This window comes from Lontra canadensis, unplaced genomic scaffold, assembly GCF_010015895.1.
Source record: "Lontra canadensis isolate GAN:19392208 unplaced genomic scaffold, GSC_riverotter_1.0 scaffold56, whole genome shotgun sequence".
NCBI classification, from domain to species: domain Eukaryota; kingdom Metazoa; phylum Chordata; class Mammalia; order Carnivora; family Mustelidae; genus Lontra; species Lontra canadensis.
In genome coordinates this window covers 8,979,760-8,999,307 of record NW_022631050.1, presented here as the reverse complement: position 1 = coordinate 8,999,307, position 19,548 = coordinate 8,979,760, and the positions used below count along the sequence as shown (strand labels likewise).

Sequence of the window (19,548 nt, the reverse complement as noted above, 5' to 3'; positions counted from 1 at the left end):
TCTCTCAGAAGTAAGATCACAATTACTATTGATGAACATGGAAAGAAAACAAAAAGAAATGGAGAGCCCTAAGGTAAACCATAGCTCCTCTCCTGGATCCTGGTTTCTGTCCCCTGCCCCTTCACCAACCCACAACGTCCCCTTCCCCCACCCAACCCCACTCCTAAGCCCCTCAATGGCAGCTACACAGGAGGCTCATCTGCCTCTCCACCCAAAGTCTTCAGAATGCCACGTTCCTTCTCCTGGGGAATTTTCTCCTTGTCATTGTCAACTCTACAATCACAGCTGGGATTGGGACTGTGTGTGTGTGGCAGGGTGGGGGGGGTTTGCTCTGTGTCTTCCTACTCTTGGGAGGGGAGCAAAAGAACAAGCACTTTTGTGCCATGTGGGTAGGAGAGTGACACAGGGTGAGAGGAGGCAGAGGCTCAGGTGAGGAGGGGAAACCAAGAGCAGCTATAACCCTGAGTGATTTGGTGCTTCGTTAGTTGTTTTTTCTGACAAACCTGGAGGGCTTTAGAGTATTTGTTTTGTTTTGTTTTGTTTTGTTTTTGCATATTTCAAAGTCAGGTAAATTCTATTAATGAAAGCATCCTCCAAACCCCATTTTCTTTGGTTAAAAAAAAAATCAATTTTTTAAAAAGTCTTTAAAAAATAAAAAAAAAAAAGCAAATAATTTAAGGAATGTTTTTATTTTATCTTGCTTCCAATGAAGGAAAGAAGACTTTGCATCAGCTAAAGACAGAGTCGTCTGTTCCTGGGCCTTGAGTGCTCATGAGTGAATCCTGAAGCTAAAGGCGAATTTCCATTTCAGCCGCCTAGACTGCCCTAATTACCTGGCGGAAATCATGGAAGGTGATGCCAAGAGGCATTTGAGCCTGTCATTTTCTTTTACTGTTTGGGGGATTCAGATATTTTCCACTCTAATGTGGCAAAATATTCAATCAGCTTAAATTATGCATGCACTCCAGATCAAGCCAGCTAGATGTCAGGAGCAATTCAATATTTTTTTTTAATTTGGGAGACAGAAAGTCAGCAAGACAAAAGTTTAGAAGAGCTATATACAAATTAACTTTGTAATACGCGGAAAACAAGCATAGAAGTGAGAAAACTTTTTCTTCCTGGCTGTCCCAATCTCTGGGATCACTAGACAATTTGCATTAGTAACATTCTGGCAATACTGAATGGGCAGTTTTAATTTCCGATGCCCCATCTTGAGTTTCTAAGTATTCTTCATTTTTAAAAATAGATGTCAGATAACATGTTATATATGTCACTTTGTTTGTGAGTGTGACCATGTTGCCCCTCGTCTCTGTCATTGGGCTCATGTTTGAGAGGAGGAAACTGTCACAGTCAAGTTGACTATATAGAGGTGAGTTTGGCCTTTCTGGTTTCCTTACATGGCATAATTGATTAATTTTGGGAATTCAGGAAACATTTATAAAACATCAACTATGTGACAGAAACAGAGCCAGGGTCAGCATGAGTGAAACTTTGGTGCTGCACACAAGCCTAACTCGTAATCTCCTGCCCTGCAGCTCAGTAACTGATGCAAGGCAGAATGGGATAAGGGTCATGGAGGCAAAGGAAACTCAGAGCTCATGGTGGGAGCATGGGGAAAGGTGATTCCTTACAAGTCAGGGATCCAAGGAGAAGGAGAGATTGTTAAGGATGTGTTAGACTTCCATGCATATGTGTGTGTGTGAGCAGTGTGCTCCAGACAGGAGAAATAGCTTGAGCCAAAACACAGAGTTGTACAAAATCAGGTGTGCTGTGGCAACAGCAAGTACACCAGCATGGCTGGAGACCAGGATATTAATGGTGCAAGGAGAGGAGGTACTGAATGAATGGAACACAAGAAACCTCAAAAAGACTAAGCAGAACTTTGGAGGACAGACTGAGGGATCTGATCAATATTTAGCAGGCAAGAAAGAGCTAACTAAGGCTTCTGAGCAAAGGTATGGCAGAGCTGTTTGGGAAGATAAGTTGAGCTGCAGTGTCACAAGGGCCTGGGTCTGGCAGTGGCTGCCAGAATGGCATGGAGGAGTGACATGCTTCATTGCTGACCCATCTTCATTTGGCTAGCTGCACAAATAGGGGAGACTGGGAATACGGAGATGCATGATCAGGTTGTCTCGTCTCAAGAAATTCAGTAGGCTAATGCCAGATCCAACCAACCTTGCTTCCAGGGACTCTTGCTCATGTAACCGGGGACTTCCTGACTGTGTCTCTATAGCTAATAACTAATCCTCAGACAAAAAGGGAAAAGTTCTGACAAGCATCCAGAAATGAAATTTGCCAAAGCTAAGTAGCTTGGTATTTTGCAAAGTGCAAAAAGCAGACTATGGTTTTTATTCAAATATTTGCTAAGAGCAAACAAACATCAAAACCCAATCTTTAAGATGTGGCATCACCTTTATCTCCAATAATTTGGATCTAGGAAATCTGGGTTCCAAACTTGAGATCTACCTGCATCTCCAATTTAATTTCCTCATCTGTAAATTAGTCATAATACTCAGTCTTTCTGTTTCAAATGAGATAATGAATATTAAATTATTGTGTCAACTGTGGATATTAAAGAATTATCATAAATGGACAAATTTTGAATAAAATAAAAATTGCATTGTAAGATGCCCATAGCGGGTGATGAATTGAGTTCTCCCTTATCACATTGTTCAAAAGCTTAGAACTTGATTCTTGTGACCACCTTATATATTTCTAACAAATCATATCTCCCCAGATTGTAAGTTCTACCCTGGCTAATGAACCATGCCTATCATTCATCAACACATCACATAACACCTAGAGCAGATCCTGGTACAGAGCAGGCACTCAGTAGAAATTGGTAGAAAGAAATAAAATAATTAATGACTATGAGTGCTTTTCCCTTCATATTAGATGTGGCCTTTTTATTTCTGGCCTTTAACCACTTACCACCCTGCATTTACAATCTTTTTTTTTCTATTAAAAAATGTGAATATCTACTATGTGCTGGATATGATGTTAAGCACTAAAGATAAAATGGTGAGGGAAATGACTTCATTCTTGCTTTTACAGAGTTTATAACTGAATGCATTTTTATCATAATCAGCTTCATAGATCCTATCTTTACCAAACTAATTCTATATATTGTTACTTGTATTAACATTCTTTAAAATTAAATGAAATTCATGTACTTGGAACCATTTGAAAGATATGACAAACAGAACTTTGTCATAAAGATTAACAACTGGATTTTTTTAAATTTACAGTATAACTATAATCAATATTTATACCACTTATCTTTAAAACTTATTTATACTAAAGAGGTTTTAAAAAAAATAAATTTCAATTTACTGATAGAGCATTGAATGCCTGGGCTAACAAGGAAAACTGAATTTTTGAAATTCAGCTTGTTTTTAAAATCAAATTAGGTCAACCAACCAAAGAGCGAGCATGTCATTTGCGTGCTCATGTGTGCGCTACGTGACCAGAGAAACAATTTACAAACTGGTCATACTACAACCAAATATTTTGTATATTAATGAAAAAGTAGAATAGTGGGTTCCAGAAAATGACAAGATATGGATTTATCAAAATTGTCAATCAACAAAGCCTAAATGAAAGATTGAGGAAAAATTGTCATTAGAAGTATTCCTGCTTCCAGTGATCATTTTTTTTAATTGATTTCTAATTTAGTGGTTCTATTATCAGAGAATATAGGCTCAAACTCCTTAAATTGTATTGGGACTTCTCTGGTCTAACATGAAGCTATATTTCTGCAAAGATTCCGAGTGGGCTGGCTGAGTGATGGACATTAGGGAGGGTATGGGCTATGGTGAGTGCTGTAAATTGTGTAAGACTGATGCATCATAGATCTGTACCCTTGAAACAAATAATACATTGTATGTTAATAAAAAAAATAATGCACTCTCTTCCACTGCTGGATACTATACATATGTTTTTAGGTGGTTACAAGTTTAGAATTATCTTCACAGAGAATTGAAGTTTTTGTTAATATTTAATAAACCTCTTTATTGAGTAATATTTTTAACATAGAGTCTACCATGTTTGACTTTTCCCTAAATTTTTTTTTCCGTCTGTTTATTTAAGCATCCTATGCCTTTATGGTTTCATTGTTTCTTTTGTATGTACCACATAGCTGAGTTTGTTTTAAATCCTATCTAAAACCCCTCTCTTCCAACTGGAGTACAGCTCACCCACATTGACTGAGATAAATGTCATTCTTGATTCATTTCTTTCATCTTATTTCATACTTTCCGTTTTTCTGTTTTTTAAATGTTTCTTTTTAATTCCATTTTCTTTCCATCCTTTGGATTTACTCTGTCCCCTACTCCTACCCCATTCAACTTCTTTTCTTCCACCAGTTTAGAAGTTTTACATCCCACTTTTCTGGCTACCCTTATAATATTAACAAGCCCATTTAACTCAAAGTCCTAAATAAATCTAAAGTTCAAAGTATTTATCTTCCTCCTGAACAACAGAAGGAAACTCAAATGACTTGAGATAATCAGTTTCCTCATCCCACATGCCATTGTTGTCCAGGATATGAATTTTATCTTGAATTTTACACCAAAAATGGAACTATATTGTTAATTTCTTTTACAGTCACTATCAGTTTGATTTTACTCTGAAGTCCACACTGTTCTTGGTTTGGTGTCCTTTCATTTGTTGGATCATTCTTCTGGAATCTTTTCCTTTTTCTGAAGAACATCACTCTCACATTTTTTTTTTTTTTTTTAGTGAGAGATGTCAGAAGTAAACTCAGTTTTGGTTGGTCTGCAAGTGTCTCTATTTCTTTATTGTTTTGATAGATTATTTCACAGTGCTACTTTGACAATCATTTTCTTTTAGAAATTTAAAAATATCTTCTAGTTTCAAGTGTTGCAGTTGAGAAGTACATTATCAATTGTGTGGGTAATCCTTTTCCTTGACTCTTCTAGGCTTTCTTTCAGTGTTCAGACCCAAGCTCAGACTTTGTCTCCAGTTAGAAACGTCTAGGCCACCCCAAATCAGAGCTCCTGCAAGGGCAAACTCTCCCCAAGGAGCCATATTTTCTTTTATGCCTGGCTTCTTCACTTTCCCCACAGTTCATCTATGCATTGACAAAATATATAATTTTTATACCTTAGATAGGTTATATAATGAGAGGTTTATCTAAGCATCTCTTTTACCATCTTTCTGCTCAACCTTTTCCCTAAAATCTTCTTCTCCTTTTGTTTGTCTCTCTGCAAACAAAGCCGCCATAAAGGAAAAACAAAATATTAAATAAATTATGTTTATTATAACACTATCATTTTGTTTGCCATTTGTTGGATAGAAATTATCTACTTTATAGATATTTTTAAGTTGATGATCCATCCTAGGCTAGCACTATTTTTTGAGTGTCCACATGTGTTTACCCGGCAAACTATTTTCTTTGCTTAACCTCAGTAAGAGAGTTCATAGTGTAATGCCATTTACCTAAAAGGCAATTGCTATTGTCAGGACGGGGAAATTTTCCACTCATCCCTCTTGGTTCTTTCGGCTGGTCCAATAGTTAAATTGACACAAGACAGATTAACAAGAGAAAAAAACCCACAAAATTAATTTCATATGTATAGAGGTGTCACAGATTTGGGACCTAAGGATTGGCCAAGTAGGCTGTTTATGTACCTTTTAGATAAAGAAACAATAAATTTATGAAGAACTGACAAAGAAATTTAGGCGTGGGCACTAATTAGTGAAGTAACTAATAAGAGTTTGTTTACATAGCCTTCTTGGCCCTAAATTCTCTATCTCTGGCTGTAAGGATGTCTCTCTACATCCTGGTACAGGGAAAATAGCTTTCACATGGGACATTTATTTCCTGCTTTCAGGGAGATAGGGAGGAGTGTCAGAGTGCCTTCTTACACCTGCAATTTCTTAAATAACTTCAATTCAAATTAATTTATATGCTGCTTTGGCCTATTTTGGGGTGGCCTTCCCCAGGCCCAATCACGGTTAAATTAAAACAAGAGCATTTTATAGTAAATATGAACCCTGGAGATATACACAGCCATTCTTTAACCCAGTTCTAAATTCTATGTCCTTACAACACAAGATGCCTCTGCTACTATCATTTTTCCATTTGCTAGAAGGTTCTAAATGTTGTTAGGTCCTGGAGAATGAAATCAGGGCCTAGACAGGGAACCAACAAGCATTTATAGAAAGTCTGCTCTTAGCAAGGAGTCATGTTTTGTGTTTAAAGGACCAGGAATGAGGGGCACCTGGGTGGCTCAGTGGGTTAAGTCTCTGCTTTCAGCTCAGGTCATGATCTCAGGGTCCTGGGATCGAGTCCCTCATCGGGCTCTCTGCTCAGCAGGGAGCCTGCTTCCCTCTCTCTCTCTTCCTGCCTCTCTGTCTACTTGTGATCTCTCTCTGTCAAATAAATAATAAAATCTTAAAAAAAAAAAAATAAAGGACCAGGAATGAGTAATAGTCTCTGCTTTTAAGTAACTTACAGTCATAAGAGCTGGAAGATATGATTGCTAAATCCTGTTAGATCCATTTTTTTACTTATTTCTCAGTTCCTATTGGAAGGAAAATATGAGGGATGGATGTTGAGTAGAGGTCAATGTTTACTACCAGGATTGCAACTAGCCCATCTGGTGGATCAGAGGAGCCTCTGGCAAAAGCCAGATCACAATGAGAGCAATGGGATGATGGAGCTCAGAAAATCACAGCTAAACAGAGGCTAGTGTGGGTGCCCACATTAATAATAGCAAGCCTGAAAGGGAAGGAAATCGATCTCAAAAAAACACAAAAAAACAAAAACAACAACAACAAAAACAAAACAAAACAAACAAACAAACAAAAAACCCAAACCCATGATGCTGTACTTTAAACCCTTGCTACTCAAAATATGGCCACACCCCAGACCTACTGTATAAGGGTCTTTATGCACACAAATCCCCAGGGAATTTGCATGTTCGTTAAAGTTTGAGATGCTGTCACAGGGTAACCAACTCTCCTGATTTGCTCTGGATTGAGTTGGGGGAATTTCAGTGCTAAGCTCGGACTGTCTTGGGAAGCAGGGACTCTGGTTGCCTGAGGCACTATGTTAAACTGTTCCAACTAGTTTCCTCAGGGCACCTATGCCATGAGAGAGGACTACATAGGAAAACATAAAGAATTCTATTGCTGAGGGTCCAAGTGGGGCACAGGAAGGAGAAAGTGTACCCCTATTTGCAGAAAAGAGTTTTGGATATGGCCGGTGAGCAGGGAAGGTAAGAAGGTAAGCAGGTGGTGTAGTAAAGGGACCCGCTTCCTCAAGTATCATTTGTCACTAAGGGACGACCTGTGGCAATATTGCTGGAAGCCTGAGCAGCATCAGGACATGACAAATGCAGAGCCACAGTAGGTGACCAACAGGGGTGTGGCTCTCCAGACCCTCCTCTGCAGGAGATCAGCAGGAACACTCTGTAAAACAGAGAGGTCAGAGTTGCAGAGGTGGGGAGCAAGGAGGCCCGTCTACCAGACAGGTGACGGCTGAGATCATGTAGAGGGCAGCATTCAGAGCAGAAATATCCAGAGAAACAGCAGACATGCTGCTAGCAGCTGACTAATTTGTGAGAATTGACATCCCCCCTTTGGTTACTAGCTCATAAGATCAGAGAGGGTCTGAGACTTTGCTTCAGGAAGAGTAGAAATTCGGGGATTCTCCTGGCCTCCAAAGCCAACCACGAAAGGCAGTTATCCAGACTTTCTATCACCAGAAAATTCACCATTCATACCTTCCATCTATTCTCTCAAATGTAATTTTTCTGCTTAAGAGCTATTGGCTGTTGTAAGGACAAGGACAAATTAAAAATAAGAGGTTTATTTTCCTTTTGAAAATAAAGGAAAAGATTTCCCTCCCTTCCTTTGGCTTAGGGCATTTACCTCAGAAAGCTTGTAGTTGTAAGCACTTTTTCATCTCTTTGACATGCTCTCCTTTGAAGACTAGAGAGATCTATTGTAAGTTTTTTGACCCAGGACTGTCTTTTCTCTTGAGCCTGGGAACTATCTTTTTTGAAATGCAAACATCAAGGGGGTAGCTCTCTGTTTCCCAGTTCCCATAGGAGGGTAAGAGGCTAATTTCCATGAGTACCTTACTCCAATTTGCAAAGCTATACCTCTTGTCATAAAGATATGAAAAAATTTGTTTCTCTTCTGGATAAAGCCAATTGGCTTAACTCAGGTGTTCTCTCCAATTCCCTAGGCAAAGTTAGGATGAACCATGCATGACAAAGGTGCTGTCAGGTCCTCTTACTTAAGGACCTGTTGTCATTTATTTTGAGAACATGTGTCTACTGTATCCACTTGGTCATATAAGGGGCTGAGAGAGAGTCTTTTCTGTCTTTGCAATCACTTAGCAGGTTCCCTGTGATGCTTATCACATGGCTTAATGTTTAGTCAATAGTCAAGTGTCTTCTTTCTCTATGTCCTTTGTGGAGAGGTTTTCTAGGTTGGGAAGAGATTTGTTTCTAATTATATTGTCCCAATACTTTTAAGCAGAATGATACACAGCTAAACTTCTTAAATGTGTTGGGACCTGTTGGTTTCCTCCATTGAGCTCCCTGTCCAGACACCAGCCCCCTTAATAGTAATGCCCAGGGTTAGCAACACTCTCCAGGAGCATGGAGGTGCCTGAGACAGATACCTGCTACAGGCTAAAGAACAGCTGGAGTTTGAGCTGATACCCAGATTGCGTCCCATCACTCACGTGCACAGGTTTTATTCAATGAAAATTTATTTTTCCATGTACCTGTGTGCTAAAACTCAAATATGGTCCAGGCATCAGGTGTGTTAATTCTTATCCCTAATAAATTTTTTTTCTTTTGTTATTTAACAAAGACCATATCGCTAACTATTTATGTCCATGTGGTCCATATAAATAAATACAAGTTAAGCAGATTAACCATAGGGCACCTGGGCGGCTCAGATTGTGATCTTCCGGTCCTGGGATGGAGCCCTTCATTGAAATCTCTGGTCAGTGAGGAGTCTGCTTCTCTCTCTCCCTCTGCCCCTCCGCCTCTCGCTGCTGGTGCTCTCTCTCTCTTTCCTCCCTGTAATCTTTCTCACATAAATAAATAAAATCTTAGGAAAAAAAAAAAAAAGATTAACCATCAACTGTATTATTTCTTTACACTTATACGGTGATTTTTTTTTTCCTTTTAGCAAGTATATTTGTCATTTAAAATTTCTGGAATGCAAAGATTTGGTCAGAGGCAAGGAAAAGATTTACCACCATGCAGTTTGCAAATAACAGAGACATAGCTTCTCACAACAAGCCAGAAGTATGCTCTGAAGAGGAAGGATTAAGCTCAGAGTTAAAGAGGCAAAAAACACAAGTTCTGTGCCCTTTAAGGACTCTTGTCAGGCACAAGTCCCAATCTGCAAGTTTCGGGAGCAGAGTGGCAAGCAGGAGACAGCTCACTATTTCCGGTAGCAGTTTCAGGATACAAGAACACTGGAGAGCATAATAGGATGTGTTGCAGAGGTCTTTTTGCAAATTTGGCTAAATTTTGTGCAAGCTTGTCATCTCAGGCTTTGCTGACTGGTTTTGTTCCTCTTGGTCATTTGGACTGATTAAAAATTTCCGTGTCTCTCCCTTGACCTGGGGAGCCCACCTTGTCTGTCAGTGGTTACTGTCTAAATCACTGGGGTCTTCTGCTCTCATATTCGCATACATCACTTCATTTGAGCGTTACAGACATCCCGCAGACAAAATGGCTGCTATTTCCCTGGACTTCGGATGAATACACAGTTTCAAAAAGAACAGGTTTTTCAAGGATAAACAAGGAGTCAAACAGGGAGTTAAAAGTCCACTGTGCTGGCCCAGAGCTCATTACACACAGCCAGGCCTCCCCCTTCTGGAGCATGTCTCAGGAGCCACTCTTGAAAAAGTTAGGCACGGCGCACTGACAAGTGTCTACGTTGTCTTTATAATGACAGATGTGAAGAACAGAAAATCCCAGGGCAGCCAGGCTGTTGACAAGATGAAGCCCGATCTCTGCTGGCAAGTATGATAGGCTTCTCAGGTGGTTCAGCGTGGTGAGACAGGATCCAAGGTGACACTCTCATGTTTCTTTTATCTTGGCTGAGACCTTCGGAAGAGGTTAAAAAGCTGGAGGAAGCTTGGTTAAGTGAAGAGGATACCTTTCTTGAGAATCTGGCATTCCACTTTGTTTTGCTAGGCTTTCAGGAAATTAATAGTCAGGCTGCATTCCAGCCTCGGGACCTGGGGCGGTAGCAGCTGCTGGGTATTTGGTCTGTCGATTAAAAAGGCGACTGTTAGAAACCTTACTCAAGACAAAGGCCAGGTTTGTTCCTGCTCTGCTGGGGGACATACTCTTGCCTTTTCAGCTAGAGCTCATTATCCACACCTGAGAAAATTGCCATCCAAGAGTATGATCCACCTGAGGTCTCTGTGAAGTGCCTTCCAGAACTTTCTGTTCTTATCTGTCTTTATTACCTCGAAAATCTCAGAGAATATCTACACTGCATGGAAGACTAAGATGTGAGAGAACAGCTTCCCTCTTTGTGCACGTGTCTTAACTCGTACATCAGGATTACTGTCCTGTAGGATGTTGATGATCTTCCCCAGAGCTTTTGTAAAATTACTTCTTCGGGTGATGGTTTGGAGCCTCTCTCCACTGGATAGACACAGTTGGCTGAGTTGATTGTCTGAATCAAGGAGGTTATTTTTGCTCTGTTAAAACTGTTCTAGAACTGAACCTTAAAATGAGAATTGATAGAGTAGGAGCATCCAAAGAGGTCATAAAAGTCTGAACCAGAAAAAAATACATTTCACAAGATCAAAGACTGTTCTGGCTGACTGAGTGTTTCTGGCCTGCAGGATCTGGGTCTTATTTATCTCTATATGCCCAGCCCTGTTACTAACACACAATAGGCCTCAAAATATGTTGCCTGTTGAATGTTTGCTGAGCTGGAAACATGTTCATGGAAGCTGGTTTTGGATACACATAGCAGAGAGAGAACCCCTTGGCAAGAATATACTGCAAGGCTCTTAGAAAAATGCATTGGAACTCCCTCTGCATTTCAACTGTGACTTTATAGAGTGGTAGACGCCCAGAGGTCAGGACTGGAGGTGACTGGAGAACAGAATGAGAGAACACAGAATGAAGTGGGTCTTAGGGATGGGATGGGAATTACTGTTACTGATATTTCCCCAAACCTGCAACAACTCCTCAAATCGTTTGCTCAGACCCTGAGAAATGGGTGATCTCTTTTAACAATGATGATCGTTTATAGCCTCATGTGAAACTTGGAGATCTTCTGCTTTTTTATGCTCTTAGGCAGTTTGACCAGAGAACTGTGCTAACAAGGCAGGACTCACATGCTTGCACAATTGGCCTTGCCCAGGAAAACACTTGATTTCCTAGCAGAACTGCCTAACCCTCTCTAGCAGCCCTGCGAAGTGGTGACCTTGGGTCTCAAGAGGCACTTCATGGAAATGTACAAGGGAATTCATCACCACTTTTTTTTTTTTTAAGATTTTGTTTATTTATTTGACAGACAGAGATCACAAGTAGGCAGAGAGGCAGGCAGAGAGAGAGAGAGAGAGAGGAGGAAGCAGGCTCCCCGCTGAGCAGAGAGTCCAATGCGGGGCTCGATCCCAGGACCCCGAGATCATGACCTGAGCCGAAGGCAGAGGCCCTAACCCATGAGCCACCCTGGTGCCCTTTTGAAAACAATGCACCCATTTAGAGCCAAGGGACTGAGCAGCCTCCTTGGGCGACAGGTGCTGGGGAAGGGTGAGCATCAGAGAGATGGGCAAGGAGCTTATCCTAGTAGGGGGCCTGAGACATGTACCTAATAAACACATAACAAAATGGGAAGCAGTGAATATTATGAGAAATATACAAAAAAATTATTATGGGATTGTAGCAGAGGGAGAGGGTAATAGGATTCTTAGGGGATATCATGTTTCAGATAGGCTTTAAATGATGGCTGGAATTTAGACAGGCAGGTCTGGGAGTGAGAGGCGAGGAGATTCCAGACAGAGGAAAAGGAATGAATGAGGTTAGTGAAGCAAGAGAACACCGACTGTGCTTGGGGATAAGCGAGTGGCTCCATTTGGCCAGAACATATGCAGGAGGAGAAGGGGACTGAAAGATAAGATTAAAGAATTATAAGCACCAGACGAAGGTAGCCAGGCCTTCTTGGAGGCAAAATGAAGGGCACATATGGGAATAGTGGCAGGTCAGGACTTTCATCCTTAGAGAGAAGATGATCAGAGCTTCCAAGGAGTTCAAAGCACTTTACCAAGATTTTCACCAGCCTCCCTGCTTCTTTGCAAAGAAAAGCAGAGCCTGTGATTACACTGTTCTTCGTTTTAGGTGGAAAAGAAGTAAGGTAACATTGGAACATGGAACATTATGCCCATTAATTACCAGAGCTGGGCTTTGCAATCAGACTTCATAGCCCCATCCTAAATCATATCTCGTTCCCAGGGCACGGTAGACTTCTTCAGGTAGTCAGACCATGCTGGCAGCCATGGAGGTGGAGTGTGTGATGGTCACCCTTTTGAGCCTATGATTTCACATTCTTTCTTACACTCTGCCCAAGCATCATGCGTCATTCTGAGGCCTTACACTCTAAAAGCACTGCTTCAGCTTCTTCTCAGAGTCTCTCTTCTATCAAACCAATCTAAACCAAACTAAGACTGAAAAAAATGGTTGATAGAATGCTGTGCCTTCAAAGCTCTGTGCCTAATATATCGTGACTTTGTCTTGAATTTTCTTCTCCTCAGTTTCTCAGTGACTTTCTGTCTTATATGCTTTTCTCATTGAGGATTCTGTCAAGGTCACTGTTACAAAATTTAAAATCTTCCTTCCTTGCCTCTCTTCTTTAAAAAATTGTTTTCCACTTTATTGAGGTAGAATAGATGTAAGATAAACCGCTCACATTTAATGTGTAAAATTAGACAGGTTTGACATATGGCTGTATCCTATAACCATATCACAATTAAGATTACAAAGATTTCCATCATTCCAAAAATTTTTCTCATACCATAGCCTTCTTTCTACTCTTATTTGCAGGAAGCCCCTGATTTGTTTCCTATAGGTTAGTTTGCATTTTTAAAGAATTTTATACTTGGGGCACCTGGGTGGCTCCGTGGGTTAAAGCCTCTGCCTTCCACTCAGGTTGTGGATCTCAGGGTCCTGGGATCAAGCCCTGCTCTGCGGGGAGCCTGCTTCCCTTCCTCTCTCTCTGCCTGCCTCTTTGCCTACTTTGTGATCTCTGTCTGTCAAATTAAAAAAAAAAAAAAATTAAAGAATTTTATACCAATGGTGGCGCCTGGGTGGCTCAGTCAATTAAGTGACCAACTCTTAATTGAGCCCGTGTCGTGATCTCTGGGCTGTGGGATTAAGCCCTGTGTGGGCTCTATGCAGCGTGTGGCTCCTGTTTAAGATTCTCTCGTTCCCTTACCTCTGGCCCTCGCCCAACCCTCTCTTAAAAATTTTTTTAATACAAATAGACTCATGCACTATGTACTCTTCTTTTGTCTGGCTTCTTATACTCAGTATAATTAATTTGAAACTTATTCATGTTGTAGCATGTATAAATAGTCTGTTCCTTTTTATTGCTGAATACTGTCTCATTGTATGGATTGGCCACAAACTGTTTACATTACCTTGATGATAGACACTCAGGTGGAGCCCAATTATTGGCTAATACAAATAGCACTGTTATGAATATTCATGTACAACTCTTATTTTGAATAAATACTTTCATTTCTCTTGAGTAAATACTTAGGAGTGAAATGACTGAGTTTTATAGCAGGTGTACATTTAACTTTAAAAAAAAAAGTGCAACTGTTTTGCATAATGGTTACCATTTTATATTCCCACCAGCAGTATATGAGAGTTCTAGTTGCCCAGCTTCTATATGAATATTTGGAATCATCTTCTTTTGTATTATTTTTTAAATTTTTAGCCATCCTAGTCAATGTGTAATTGCATCTCATTGTGGTTATTTTGCATTAAATAAAGAAATAAAACCACCTGGGTGGCTCAGTTAAGTGTCTGCCTTTGACTTAGGTCAGGACTGAGCCCCAGATTGGGATCCCTGCTCAGTGGGGAGCCTGCTTCTCCCTGGGCCTTTGTGCCTCCCTCTCCCCCTGCTCATGCACACAGACATCCTCCATTTCTCTCTCACATGCTCTCTCTCTTCCAAATAAATAAAATCTTTTTTAAAAATTTAAAAACATAAATGACTAGTAAATTTAGGCGCCTTTTTTCCCCGTAGGTTTATATGCCACCTAAGTGCCAACTGAAATTATTTGCCCGTTTAAAAAACTTAGGTTGCTGGTCTTCTCATTCTTGAATTGTAACGGTGCTTTATATTTCCTGGATAAAAGCCCATTGTCAGCCATATATTATGCAAATGTCATCTCCTAATCTGTGACTTCACTTTTATTTTCTTAATAACCTTTGAAGAGCAATTTTGATGAAATTCAACATACCTATGTTTTTCTTTCATGTTTTATGCTTTCAGTATCTTACTTAAGAAGTCTTTGCCTAACTTACAGTCCCTAAGACTTTCCCTTCCAAATGTTTTATAGTTTTATCTCACAATTAAGCCTATGTTTCATATGAATTGCTTTTTTTTTTTAACATTGTGATAAGAGTTCAGGTTGATTCATTTTGCAAATGGCTATCAAATTGTACCAGCACGATATGTTGAATATGTATCCTTTCCCCTTTTTAATTCCCTTTGCATTTTTGTCAAAAATCAATTGACCACATATGTTCATGTGGGTCTGATTCTATACTCTATTCTGTTGCATTAATAGGTTCTTCTAACTTTATGTAAAATCTTTACTGTCTTGATTATTATAGATTTATAAGTTTTGAAATCAGGTAGTGTGAGGACTGTAATTTTGTTCTTTTTTTTTCAAAATTGTTTTGGCCATAGCATGTCCTTTGAATTGTCATATCAATTTTGAAATCATCTTGAAAATTTTTATTTGTGTTAAAAAAATGTCTGCTGGATTTTTAACTGGAATTTCATTGAATCTACAGATCAGTTTAGAGAGAATTAAATTCTTAAAAATATTAAGAATTAAATTCTTCCAGTTCATGATTGTGGCATATCCCATTTGTTTAGGTGTCCTTTCATATGTCTCGTTAATGGTTTGTAATTTTCAGTGTATAAGTTTTGTACATCTTTTGTCAAATTTATCACTAATTACTTCATATATTTTTTAAAGATTTTATTAATTAATTTATTTATTTATTTATTTATTAGAGAGAGAGAAAATGAGCATGAGTGGGGTGAGGGGTAGAGGAAGAAGCAAACTCACTGCTGATCATCTGATCACGTTATGGCAGGGCACCAGCCTGGGACTCCAGGATCATGACCTGAGCCGAAGGGAGATGCTTAATGGACTGAGCCACCCAGGTACCCTTAATTACTTCATATTTTGATGAACTTATAAGTTGTTTTTAATTATATTTTATGATTGTTTATTGCTTAGGTACAATTAATTTTTACTGTTTCTAAACAATTAATTTTCGTGTATTCAATATGTACTCTGCAAACTTGATAAACTCCTTTACTATCTTATAGCTGTTTTAGCGATACCTTAATATCGCTAAATAAGGATAATTTTATTTCTTCTATTCCAATTTGTATGGAAATTTTTCTTGCTTTATTGCACTGGCTGGGATTTCCAGTACAATACTGAAGAAAAGCATTGAAATCAGGTGTTCTTGCCTTTTTTCACCAATTTTAAGATTAAATCTTCACTCTTAAATATGATATTAGTCAAAAGCTTTTTTAAAGGCTATTTACCAATTGAACATGTTTCTTCTATTTCTAGTTGGTAGGAGTTTTTAGTCATGAATAGACATTGAATTCTGTTGAATTCTTTTTCTGTGCCTATTGAAATAATCATGTGGGCTTTCTTTTCAGTCTCTTAATATGAATAAATTTCACTGATTGATGGGGCGCCTGGGTGGCTCAGTGGGTTAAAGCCTCTGCCTTCAGCTCAGGTCATGATCCCAGAGTCCTGGGATCGAGCCCCACATCGGGCTCTCTGCTCAGCAGGGAGCCTGCTTCCTCCTCCTCTCTCTCTCTCTCTGCCTGCCTCTCTGCCTACTTGTGATCTCTGTCAAATAAATAAATAAAAAATCTTAAAAAAAAAAATTTCACTGATTGATTTTCAAATGCTAAAGGAAACTTGTATTTCTGTGATAAAAATCACCATCTGGGCATGGTGATTTTTTTGTTTGGTTATTAATTAATTTTTCAATTTCTTTAATAGACATGGGCATATTTGTGTTTTTTGTTTTTGTTTTTGTTTTTTTTAGCGAATTTCGGTAGTTTGTGTTTTTCAAGGCATTTGTCCATCTCAAACAATGTGTAGAATTTACTGGCATATGGTTGTTTATAATATTACTTTTTATACTTTTAATATCAAAGAAATCTATACTGATGGCCTTCCTTCTTTCCTCTTTTCTTTCCTTCCATCCTTTCTTCCTTCCCTACTTCCCTCCTTCCTTCTTTCCTTCCTTCCTTGCTTTCTTCTTTCCTTCCTCCATCCCTTCCTTCCATCTTTTTCCTGATCAGTATGGCCAGAGGTTTACCAATTTTAGCACTTTCTCAAATCATTGATTATTTCTATTTTTATTCTGTTTTCTATTTCATGTCTTCACTTTGATCTTTATTATTTCTTTTCTTTGGCTCATTTGCTCTTAAAAAAAAAAAAAAAAGTTATTCAAGATGGAAGGGTGATTCCTGTGATTCTATCACAGCTCCAAAATCCTCTGCTCAAATTTGCACTGCACTCATCATGTTTGCTCCCACCATTTTTGCAAACACTAGGGATTTAATCAGTAATAATACTCAAAATTGAGAGTATGAAGTATGTTGAGTGTGGGCAGGGGCATTCTGCTGGTGTTGTAAGGGAGTTGATAGTCGGTCCAAACAAAGAACCAGAGAAGTGATTATAAATTTTAATTCACAAAAGAGAAGATGTTCAAAATAAGGGTCATAAATACAATTCTCCCTTATCTAAAAACTTGTTTTATAAAATAAGTGTGAGACTTCTTGGTGATCTTGAAGCATCATTGGATCAATGGGTACAATTTACAGAGATACACAATCAGTGTCCCAAGAGGGGGTGATTTCTGTGCAGATGCGTGTGAGGTCTCAGTCCCAGGAAGAACTGAACAGAACTAACATTTGAATATTCTTTGAACTTGTAATTTCCATCCCTGAGGTCAGACAGGTAAATGTTCAAATGCTACTGTCACCACACACCAGTTGTGTGACTCTGAGCCAGTTACTTAACCTGACTCCCAGCTTTCTCATATGTAAATGGAAGTAATAAACATGCTTGTTTTATAGGGTCATAAAGATTAAATGAGATATTGTGTGGAAAAAAATATTTAGCTGGTATAAAGTATGTGCTCTATATATTTTTATTTGTTTGTTTATTTATTATTTGCATGAGCTGAGGTCATAACATGCAACTTTGGAACTGGGAGGCACCTTATAGGTCATTCAGGCCAAACCCGTTACTGAATGGATGGGGAAGGTGAGGCAAGAGAACTGGCTTGCCGTAAATCACACAGTGTCGTTTGATAAAATCTGGAGCCCAGGTATTTAGACTCTCTGGCCCACTGACCTTCCCCACCCCATCCCTCACTCCAAATCACACATACACAATGGGAACTGGGGACAGGAAGCTCAGGTGAAGATTCTGGTTTCCACTGGTGTGCTGTGTGATTTCAGACTGGTCCTTTCTCCTCTCCAGATCTGTTTCCTTATCCATAAAATAGGAATATGGCCATATTTCTTTTTTTAGAAAAGATTTTATTTATTATTTGTCAGAGGGGGGGGGAGCAGGCAGAGGGAGAAGCAGGCTCCCCAGGACCCTGGGATCATGACCTGAGCCAAAAGCAGATGCTTAACTGGCTGCTACCCAGGTGGCCCATGAACATGGCCATATTTCTAAAGGCCTTTCTAGGTGATGAAGTTCTTGAACCTAGGTGAGGTTCGGTGGGGTGAGGTTCGGAGCCGACAGCTAAGAAAGAATTCTTAAGATGTCTTTGGTGCAAAAATGTGGTTTATTAGAGCACGGGGACAGGACCCTTGGGCAGACGGAGATGCTGCACCAGGCATGTGAGGAGTGGCTGGTTATATACACAGGAATTGGGTAGGTGAGGACAAAGGGGTGTTCAGAAGGGCTATTGGGGTAAAGAAGACTGTCAGGATATTGAAGGCCTGGTTACTATCAAGCCAAGGCCGCTTTCCCTCTAATGAGGCACTAACATAAAGACAATTGGGAGTCTCCTGGTGGAATGTTACATTCCTGCTATCAAAGCGTCCTTGTTAGTGAGATTTAGGTTTAGAAGAAATTTAACTTTATTTACTTTTCCTTCTACCTCAGCCTCCTTCAGTTTTGTTTATGGAGGGGAGGGTGACATTAGGGCTTGAGGAACTGAGTTATGTGCCTCTGGAAATTGGGCTATTGATAAGGTAACTTCTTTGTTGTAAATCTCAAGTACATTTGTAAACCAGGGAGACTCTGTCTTGCAGGATTGTGATCTCTGCAAGTTAACTATTTGACTATTTGTTTCTTGTTTATGGCAGTCAGGGGTGCCTGAGGAATGTGAAACATATTACCGAGGGGAGCGGGTGGAGATGGGGTGCAAGGTGCCAGCTTTTGCTTTGTTTTCAGCCAGCCTCCTGCTCCCTCATCATAGGTTCGGAGTTTTGTGTTTTAAATGGGTATTTTAAGCTAATGTGGAATTGCTTTCCTCAAATAGGCATTTCCACTGTCTTGTCCATGGTGACCAAAAAAAAAAAAAAAAAAGCAAAAAAAAAAAGCTTTTGTTTCATGTTCTATTTTAAAAGGAAATCTACCGTTTATTTCTAATCTTGTTTGTTTGCAGCTATGTTGAGTTGAATAGCACAGTAGGCTTAAAGCAAGCAGTATGGAGGTGGCTACTTTGTTTTTCTTATCTCCCTTGGGGTACTGATAACACAGCCAGGCTGCCTGCCCTGTCCCGGTCATCGGCTTAAGGATTTGCAGACACCACACTGTTCCTCCAGCTCCAGGGACCCCCACCACCACCTTAGAGATAATCACTCATTGAGGCTGTTCCCAAGTTGGTGGGGAGCTGACTCTGCCTGCCTGCTTCATGAATGCCTGCATTCATGCACAGAAGAGAAGCAATATTCTGAAAAGATATGTCAATTAACACTCCTGCCTCCCAACTTCCTTTAGCTGCAGTTAAAAAGGGAAAGTTTTCCTTTTCTCTTGTATTCATTTTATAAGGTTTTCTTTGTTGTCACTTTAAGTGGATATGTAGCCTGTCAGAGACATGCGTCTTCCTTCTAGAAGGTACTTCCTGAGCACCACTTAGTGCCCAGTGTCTTGTCGAGACTCTGTGCCTGCTTCAAGGAATGCATAAAACAGGGATGGTGGGGAAATGAGCAATTTTTGAGCTTAATTTAGTATTTGAATTCATATACGTTGAGTGCTAAGAGAGTATAGTTTAGGGAGACATG

The 19,548-nt window shown here is 39.6% G+C and overlaps 1 long non-coding RNA gene across 1 annotated transcript; it reads left to right on the top strand.

Moving 5' to 3' along the window:
* The first annotated feature begins 9,243 nt into the window (after positions 1 to 9,243).
* On the top strand, positions 9,244 to 18,432 carry LOC116878273. The gene is made up of 3 exons (XR_004384809.1): positions 9,244 to 9,253; positions 11,141 to 11,146; positions 18,236 to 18,432. It is a non-coding gene; the product is annotated as an uncharacterized LOC116878273 (long non-coding RNA).
* The last annotated feature ends 1,116 nt before the right edge of the window (positions 18,433 to 19,548 follow it).